Source organism: Podarcis tiliguerta (genome assembly GCF_965153285.1).
Source record: "Podarcis tiliguerta genome assembly, chromosome: 1".
Classification (NCBI taxonomy): Eukaryota; Metazoa; Chordata; class Lepidosauria; order Squamata; family Lacertidae; genus Podarcis; species Podarcis tiliguerta.
In genome coordinates this window covers 16161666-16171949 of record NC_139534.1, presented here as the reverse complement: position 1 = coordinate 16171949, position 10284 = coordinate 16161666, and the positions used below count along the sequence as shown (strand labels likewise).

Genomic DNA, 10284 nt, shown 5'->3' with positions numbered 1-10284 from the left:
TGCAGAGGGGAGAAGCTGGGAAATATTGGGAGAGCAGCAGGAAGAAGAAGCTCTAGGGGAGAGACAGCTGACAGACTCAGTGTCTCTTGAAAGCATTCCTGACCCCTGCTCTCCCAGAACCAGGTATGCCATGAGAGTAGTAGAACGGAAAGCTCAGAGGCAGAAAGCACAGATCAGCCGGCACAGGGGTGACGTAGAATAGGAGGGACTGAGGGGGTGGACTTTACTTGGAGCAACACCATTATCTAAGAGAGACCTCATTCCTTTGACTCTCTCTCTCTCTCTCTGTGAATATTAAATAAACTACTAGGTAAGAACTCTTCTTGTTTATCTGTGTGGCGTTTGCCCATTCATTTAGAGCCTGTCTGTACAGGGGGAAAAAAGAAAGGGTTAAAGATGTAGACCAATAGGAAAGCTGGAGGCGGAGCCTACATGTGTATAAAAGGGCTTAGCCTGAGGTTTGTTTGAGTTGTTGGTGGGTAGTTGGTTAGTTTTAGTGGGTTGGCTGGTTGGGAAAGGCAGTTGGAGAAGCAGTTGGCAGGCAGTTGGAAATAGAGAGACAGGGCAGTTGGTTCTTGCGTAAGGGGAGGTAGAAGAGATAGAGAGATAGAGAGAGGAAAATAAGACTAAGAAAGTAAAGAAGAACAATGTTTGGAATGCCAGAAAAGTTTGTTTGTGTCTGAAATAAAATACACTCTTCTTTATTAATTGAGAACCTGACTGAAGCTAAAGTGATTTTACCAGGGAGGACCTGGTTGGTGGCAGCGGATTAATGGTGTATGGGTCAATAGTCCATGAGACGACCAGGGGCTCCATTTGAATGCCACAATCTGCTTCTTGGCATCCCACCACGGGAGGGATAGAATTCCTTGATGCCTGACACCTCTCCAACCCCCAGCACTCCCTAAATATGTTCTGGGGGTCCCCAACCCCACACAGCAGATTTTGAGGACAGTGAAGGGAACACACAGGGGGTGGGGCGGAGGAAGAAACCTCAATGCTTTATTTAAAAATTCTTTCTGCTATTTACTTGAATACTCCTCATGTGGTGCCTGTGAAGGCCACAGAGTCCCATCTGGCCCACTGAAAATAGACTTGAAAGAAGGCTTGTCTCACAGTAGCCAGCCTGCCCACTGGCAGACTCCTGATGCTTCCACAACCACCTATTCCCAGGACTCGAGTCAACTTCGTTTCAGTGCCTCCTCCTCTCAGTGCAGTTTGTTGTCTTTTGCCAGCCCTGGAGTGGAGGGGCTGCTAGAACTTCAGCTTGGCACCCAAGGAGGGTGTGGCCTGGAGAAGGGGTGTGGCCTGGGGAGAATCCCGTGGCATAGACCATAGGACCCAACTCCTAGGGGCTGAATCCCCCCAATAAAATATCTAAGGGTGCTGGGCCCCTTCAAAGTTGATGGGCATAGCCATTCAAATGGTGTTTGTGCAACGTGTCATATGGTCAATTATGTGAGGCTGGGCTTACCTGCCCCTCCTATATTTTATTCAAGTTGGCACCTCTGGAATAGACTTAGAGGCCTTGTTGTTGTTTAGTTGTTTAGTCGTGTCTGACTCTTCATGACCCCATGGACCAGAGCACGCCAGGCACTCCTGTCTTCCACTGCCACCCGCAGTTTGGTCAAACTCATGCTGGTAGCCTCGAGAACACTATCCAACCATCTCATCCTCTGTCGTCCCCTTCTCCTTTTGCCCTCCATCTTTCCCAACATCAGGGTCTTTTCCAGGGAGTCTTCTCTTCTCATGAGGTGGCCAAAGTATTGGAGCCTCAGCTTCACGATCTGTCCTTCCAGTGAGCACTCAGGGCTGATTTCCTTCAGTATGGATAGGTGTGATCTTCTTGCAGTCCATGGGACTCTCAGGAGTCTCCTCTAGCACCAACTTAGAGGCCTACCAGGCTGCAATTGGACCTGCAGTGGTACCTCACTTGTCAAATGTAATCCATCCCGGAAAACCATTCGACTTCTGAAACATTCAACAACCAAGGCACAAAGGGAAATTGTCAATTTCAGTGGTGAAAATCGGAAAAAAAACATGCCTTAGAAGCCGTTTGACTTCCGAGGCATGTTTGAAAGTGGAAGGAATTCCTTCTGGGTTTTCGGTGTTTGAAAACCAAAATGTTCGGATTCCGAGACGCTCAGAAACCGAGGTACCACTGTACAAAACAAAAACAAAAAACAGTCTGTACATGTTGCTTATATCCTTGTGTTGAACAGACCTCTTTCAAAATATAAAGCAGATAGATTATATCTTCCCCCCACTTACAAATGTTGGAATGCACATTTTCATGATGGCTGATATGCCCTGTGTTTTTCCTCTTCTTCAGATATCTTTCAATTAATTAAGAAGGACTATTGCATAGTACTGCCATCAGTGTCTGAGTTCATTACATTTCCTTCCTCTGAGCCCTTTATACAACCACCTATCCAGGCAACCTTAGAGCTATTGTAGGGAACATCAGAAGACATTGCAATCATATTAGCAGACCTTTAATTATTCAGAGTTCTTTCTGATAAAATGGTGCTGCAGGACAATGGAAGCAAGAGCTAATTCCCGGCAGATTAGATTAGATCCCTCCCCCGCCCTTTTCTGTCTGTAATTATTTCTATCACATAAGTTATTTGCTATGCAAGCTTACCTTCAAAAGCATGTTTGTTAAAAAGAGAAAAGGGAAGAAATCCTTTGTAGGCCCTACAGATGATTAAACAGTTTTGACAGAGCATGATGAATAATAATGATGAAGACCTGTCAAATGGAATTTTAAACACTTTGGCCTGTGCCTTGGAAGAATATCTGCTCTCAAATTTATAACACATTTTTTTTTCCATAAGGAGAAATGGATATGGTGGGTGGGGGGAACTGAGGGGGATGTTTAAACCCATTTGCTCATCACCGACGTTTCACAAGCAGTTTCTTGTGGCGCACCAACCAAAATATACATTATCCCATTGCAGTCCTCAGTAGGACCACATCTGGTCATGCAAAACTCCACTTTGACCAGAGCTTGCATAAATAGCTGTGAAACAGCTATCGTGTGCTTTGGTGCACTTACAGTCTTCTCCTGAGGGTTTGCTGTTCCAGTGCGTTAAGTGGCTGATCTTATTGCATCAGTATCATGACACAAAATCATGAAGCTACAGCACTGTTGACAACGATGTTACTCTGGTGCAACTAACAGATCCGGTGGTTCAAATATTTAGGATCAGAACGGTAGATGACTGATAATGAGTCAACAACACATTTTCGGTTTACTGTATATGTGCATCCTGACCTACCTAGTACCATAGAAACACTGGACCGGAAAGCCTGGATTGTGAAAGAGCTTAAACTGAGATAACAAAAGCCATCAAATGTTTGCTTTGCACAGGCTTGCCATACGTAACAAAAATTCCTGACATGTCCTAGATTTCGGGTGTAAAAATGGTATCGGGAGGGGGGATTTTGCCCATGTGGCAAAATATCAGGGAAAACCCAGATGTACAGCTCAAACATCACTATTTTGGGGGTTTAGGTTTCTCCCCCAAAAACAATTTTGGGGTCTTCCAGAAAAACATCAACAACTTTGCGAGTGACAAAAATTTTACTTTTTGAAATATGGCAGCCCTAGCTTTGCATTTCATATTTCTTTGTCTGTAAGCTTTTTCTTTGTCCAGGAAGTCCAGAACCTTTTAATTGAGGTTTGCTTATCAGGCAAATATTGGGACGCGGGTGGTGCTGTGGGTAAAAGCCTCAGCGCCTAGGGCTTGCCGATCGAAAGGTCAGCGGTTCGAATCCCTGCGGCGGGGTGCACTCCCGCTGTTCGGTCCCAGCGCCTGCCAACCTAGCAGTTCGAAAGCACTCTCGGGTGCAAGTAGATAAATAGGGACCGCTTACTAGCGGGAAGGTAAACGGCGTTTCCATGTGCGGCTCTGGCTCGCCAGAGCAGCGATGTCACGCTGGCCACGTGACCCGGAAGTGTCTTCGGAGAGCGCTGGCCCCCGGCCTCTTGAGTGAGATGGGCGCACAACCCTAGAGTCTGTCAAGACTGGCCCGTAAGGGCAGGGGTACCTTTACCTTTACCTTTTTATCAGGCAAATAAGGCGTATGCTGTACTTGGAGTGGTTGTTTCTAAAAGTTGTGTGTGTGTGTGTGTGTTCACTGAGAAACATAAGAATACAATATAATTCACCGCAAGGTATGCTCCAGGCAATTTGAAACTGAAGTTATCAAGAAAAACAACATTTTTTTCATTACTAATGTGCAATTTTTAAAAACATATCTACTATTTTTCAGTTTCAATCTGCGAGCGATCAGAATAATGAAACCTAATCAATACCATACGGATATGATGGAACAGACCAAAATAATCATTCAATGGAATTTGTTATTGTTGGTGTCCTCCATCCCTTCCTTTTACATATATTTTTTTTTTATACATTGGTGATAGCTCCGTTGAAATCACCTTATGGGATATACAAATGTGAAAGAAAATAATATTAGTTCAGGGATAGGTATTTATTATACCTGCATCCGTGCCAATTTGCAATACAGTGCACACAGCAGTTATATTCAGCTCCTCAATATCAGTTCAGGGCCTGACTAAGCAGATCCTGTACCATGCACAAAAAAGGGCTGTCTAGTTCAACTTCCAAAACCAATTGAGAATTCTCCATTTCCCTGAGCTGTGTATTATTTCATAGAATCATAGAGTTGGAAGAGACCACAAGGGCCATCGAGTCCAACCCCCTGCCAAGCAGGAAACACCATCAGAGCACTCCTGACATATGGCTGTCAAGCCTCTGCTTAAAGACATCCAAAGAAGAAGACTCCACCACACTCCTTGGCAGCAAATTGCCATTCTGGCAATGCATACGCAATGAAATGGTCTTGGTGAAATTGTTCTTTTCGTTTTAATCATTTGGAACTGTTTTCATGGTGTTTTATGTGTCAGATGCACACGCTCCTATACACCCCAACGTTATAGTGTATGAGCTGCTGGTATAGAAATACTTTTATAAATGCAATACAAATAAAATAAATAAACATCTGGATGACCGCAGGTTCCCCATCCCTGGTCTACAGGATGTTGGCTTTTAGTTAGAAGCAAGGGCCACCAAAACCAAATAGATTAATAACTATCCATGCTAAGGAACTGTGTACAGTTAGTTGATTATAACAAATAAAAATGGCAAAACTATCTACAAGAGTTACAAGAAAAGAAAAGAAAAGAAAAGAAAAGAAAAAACTTGTAATTTACCATACTTCTGAGAAGCAGGAGGGCAAGATCAGATGTATTGACTGATCAATGATAACACCCCTAAAAGCATAATCCAATCAATATATTGATGATAAATGTTCCAGTTTTGCCTCCCATGTTCCAAGGTGGAGTGGTGGTCAGAAGAAAGCACAGTGTGCTGATAAAATGTTTGCAGATTGACTGAATCAGGTAGGAATATTTATTCTGAAAGGTTAACAAAAGGTATGCTGATTAACGAGTAAATAAAGGAATCTTGGGTCATGTTTAATTACACCAGAATTGTAATCATCATTAATCAACATGCACACTCCAGCCTCCCAGGGGATAATAAGATATAAGACTTCTTTAATGTCTATATTGGCCTACATCTGTCATGGCGTCCTTTGCCTATTGACTTTACAGTTGTGGAACAGGATATCAATATTTTAAAGTTGCATAGGACTCTAGTAAAGATGGAGAGGAAGAAAAAGTAGAAAGAATGCCTTGATGGCTGAATAGGAAGAACAAAGCCAGCAGTCTCTAATTAACATTAGATGAAAGAGCAGAGGGGGAATGGTGAAAAGGGAAAAAAAAGAGGATTTAAACCCATAGGTACCCTCATAAGAGCTGGAAAGGTAAAGGTAAAGGGACCCCTGACCATTAGGTCCAGTCGTGACTGACTCTGGGGTTGCGGTGCTCATCTCGCTTTACTGGCCAAGGGAGCCGGCATACAGCTTCCGGGTCATGTGGCCAGCATGACTAAGCCACTTCTGGTGAACCAGAGCAGCGCAGGGAAACGCCGTTTACCTCCCCATCGGAGCGGTACCTATTTATCTACTTGCACTTTGACGTGCTTTGGAACTGCTAGGTGGGCAGGAGCTGGGACCAAGCAACGGGAGCTCACCCCGTCACGGGGATTCGAACTGCTGACCTTCTGATCGGCAAGTCCTAGGCTCTGTGGTTTAACCCACAGCGCCATAGAGTCTCCCAAGAGCTGGAAACTATGGAGCAATTGATGAAAAAAGGAAATATGTAGCATCTTTACCCCCTAAAAAATGGGGGAGGAAGAGAGACACATAAGAGAACTGGTATATTCTGTGAGAACTATAATTCCTTTATAATGCCAAGAAAACATGCAGCGCGCACAAAAGCAGCCCCGGGTAAGGCTGATTTCAGTTTGAATTTACCTTTCAGAAGTGAAGCCTTTCCATTTTGCCCAATTGCAATTGTTGATTTCTTGCTGTGGTTGTGGTTGTGGTGGGGAATTGTGCCTGGCAATGCAGAGTGTGTGTCTGTATGTGTGTGTTCTGTTGCTTCCCTAGCTTTCCATTCCGAACGTGGCACCGAAAGTCACAGAAAGAGATGACGAGATGTCATCCCTCAAATCCATTCGGCTTCTCAAGCTGAACTGAATAATGACAGGAAGTCCAAGGAGAAAAAGGCCAGAGGGGAAATCGAGAGAGTGAAATGGTGGACGGCACACAAGGTGAGCTGCGAGAGGTTTGCTTAAACAAATAAATGGCTGGACGCATCAGCAGTTATGCAGACACTGTGCGTGCCTATAGTTCAAGTATAGTTCTGAAAGGGATATTTAATTTTCAATTCTTATTTATTTGTTGACCAATGAGAAAAACTTCAGTTGATTAATCCTCTACATTTTCCCTGATTGATTAATGAACTGGTTAAACCGAAATGTGTTTGCGTCCTGTGAAAATGTCCAAATAGGTCTCCCTTTTTTATTTTGTTTTTATTTTTATAAAGTAATAAATAAGAATAAAAATGTGCACCCCACCCCCAAGACCATTTCATTGTAACTATCCATCCTCCCAAAATTTCAACACCTCTTGCGCTGGTTTGATCCCTTTCCGTTTTAACAGTACAAATTCTACAAACACCCTCCATATCTCCTCAAAATCATTTCTCCTGCATATTCCCCATCTTACCTTAATGGCACATGTTGATTTATCATTAATAGCTATATCCCACACCTCTTTATACCAGTCTTCCAATTTATATTCTGCTTGCTCCTTCCACTTCCTAGCTATAATAATTTGTGCAGCTGTCAATAAATTTGTGAGCAAAGGCCTTCATAGCCTGTGAACTTTCCAGGTCTCACTTTTTTAAAAGAAGCTGAAGGAAGATTCAAATAGCATGCCATTTAATATACAGATACTACCGTTTATTGTTGAAAGAAAAGGGTTCCTTATTTCCACTGTTCATTCTACCTTACAATACCATCTTACATACCGAAACCAAAATAGTTTCTCTAAACAAACAAGTGCTTTTTTTAAAAAAAAATATTTATTAGAAGTTTAGAAATTACAGAAGAAAGAAAAAAGAAGAAGAAGAAACAATAAAAAGTTTAACAAAACATACATTACAATTACAATAAAAAGGCAATACAACAATACAGAAAAAAAGAAAGAAAGAAAAAAACACTAAACACACACATCCAATATTCCATATCATTACCTTTCATTAACTTGTTTCATCGACCTCCTCACACCTCCCTTTTTTGTATTCTATTTCAGTTAACTATTTCAGCAAATTCTTTCCATCTTTCTCAATTTTTGTTCTATAATTTATCTTAACAGTCTAACCTTAAATTTTTCATTTTATCCCGTTATCAATCCACTTTTACTTAATTCTTTATTACATTTCTGCTAAGACCATATGACTTCATTCCAGCATCCTTCTAACATTCATTAATTTTACAATGTTTTTGTAGATAAGCTTTAAATTTTTTCCAATCTTCTTCCACCGACTCTTCTCCCTGGTCTCGGATTCTGCCAGTCATTTCCGCCAGTTCCATGTAATCCATCAACTTCATCTGCCATTCTTCCCTGGTGGGTAGATCTTGTGTCTTCCAATACTTTGCAATAAGTATTCTTGCTGCTGTTGTGGCGTACAAGAAAAAAGTCCTGTCTTTCTTTGGCACCAATTGGCTGACCATGCCCAGGAGAAAGGCCTCTGGTTTCTTAACTCACAGACCCAGCACTGTCTTTAGCACATGCGCCGCCGGGGTGCAAAGATCCTCCCAGCGCCCCCAAATTTAGTTTAGCCCCCAAATTAACTTTTATTATGCTTATGTCAGACACCACGCTTACACCTTATCTCTTGTTTAGGAAAGGAGGGAGGAAAAAGAAACAAACTTTTTTCTTTGCTCACTTATTTACAATACACTTATACTTAAGTATACAACACCACCCCACTTAAACCTATAAGTATTGTTTAGGCACCCACTTAGGAGAAACATCAGTCATGACCCCGCTGCTGCACAGCAGCTCAATACAATATGTAACATAATATTTTCATGTAAGAGTTAATTTTGCGTGCCCTGTGCCATTGTGAATGACAAGAGCCGTCGTTGAGTCTGACAAGTGCCATCATTGTGAATGACAAGCGCCACCGCTTGTCTTTGGTAAATGAGCGCACAAAGGCGAAAGTCCTTTAGTGAAACTGTAGGTATACATTTCGGTAATACCTATATGTATTTTGTTCTTCTAGCTTGATCAAAATTATTTATTATTTCATAACAGGTAGATAGTTAAGAGCTTAGGCGGCTTCAGCGGCGGGTGGCAAGAGCCCCTCACAAATCAGCGCCTGGGTGCCCTGCACCCCTCGCACCCCTGGCCCTTCACAGACCAATGGGTTAAAATGTGCCCTCATTTACACATGGCCTCCCATGGAATGATCAATTGAAGCTGCCCCTGATTCAGTTACAGGTGGTGCCCATTTTGGGCTTGTTCAATCGATGTGGGATCACTGGCACGCAGTCCTTTTGGACCCGGACGAAGAAGGCAGAATGGGGGGGGGGGGTAGAACAGGGTGGAATGGGGGTGTGGGACACTTATACATGCTCTTCCAACAGACACATGAGGGTTAGGTATGGAACCCCTGAGCAAATGGTTTCTGCCTTTATAAGACCCTATTTTGTTGAACAAAGGTCCGTATAGTAAAAGCTATGGTTTTCCCAGTGGTGATGTATGGAAGTGAGAGCTGGACCATAAAGAAGGCTGATCGCCGAAGAATTGACGCTTTTGAATTATGGTGCTGGAGGAAACTCTTGGAGGAAACTCTTGAGAGTCCCATGGACTGCAAGGAGATCAAATGCATCCATTCTTAAGGAAATCAGCCCTGAGTGCTCACTGGAAGGACAGATCATGAAGCTGAGGCTCCAATACTTTGGCCACCTCATGAGAAGAGAAGACTCACTGGAAAAGACCCTGATGTTGGGAAAGATGGAGGGCACAAGGAGAAGGGGACGACAGAGGACGAGATGGTTAGACAGTGTTCTCGAAGCTACAAACATGAATCTGACCAAACTGCAGGTGGCAGTGGAAGACAGGAGTGCCTGGCGTGCTCTGGTCCATGGGGTCACGAAGAGTCGGACACGACTGAACGACTAAACAACAACAACAACGAATTTTGTTGATTTCACCTGTGTGTTAAGAACATGCCTATTTGGGGCTGGAGAGTTCTAGGTTCAGCTAGTGAGTATCTGATTTTAAAGAGCATTTTTCTAAAATATATCACAAGTGCCCACACTGACAGCCGTCCTGCGCTGTGAGCTCTTGTATGAAGTACATTTTGGTTGTTGTATGTGTGTCCTAGTTTAGTTTGATTATGTACCGTGCCTTCTAATCAGAGCTGAAACATTATTATGAGAGGTTGAACCATAAAATGCCTATTTTAAGAAGGTATATAAATTGCAGACACATCTTTCTCCTGTTAATGGACATGACCATTTGATTTGGGGAAAATGAAAAAGAACTTAAATTCTCATATAACCATGGTGTATGATGGAAATAGACACAGGTCTCACTATCCAAACACAATGTGTTCCCAGGAAATTGTTAGGTGAGCGTTCTCATAAGAAGTCAATGCTTTCCACTGATTCCTATGGGAAATTTTATAATGTGTTCCTGGCCAAAGAATTTTGACCCCAAAATGGTTGAAAACCCAGAACCACCCCCACCCTGAAACCTTGAATAAGGCAAAAATAGGGAGGGATGCTTTTTTATTTATCTAATGTCTCCCCTTCCTTCTCTCTCCCACAGTGG

General features: G+C 42.8%; 1 long non-coding RNA gene across 1 annotated transcript in view; it reads left to right on the top strand.

Moving 5' to 3' along the window:
* Positions 1-339: 339 nt before the first annotated feature.
* LOC310665027 overlaps positions 340-10284 on the top strand; it is a 565459-nt gene continuing 555514 nt past the window's right edge. The window contains exon 1 of the long non-coding RNA XR_014505150.1: positions 340-544. This is a non-coding gene — a long non-coding RNA (uncharacterized lncRNA). The remainder of the gene's footprint in view (positions 545-10284) is intronic.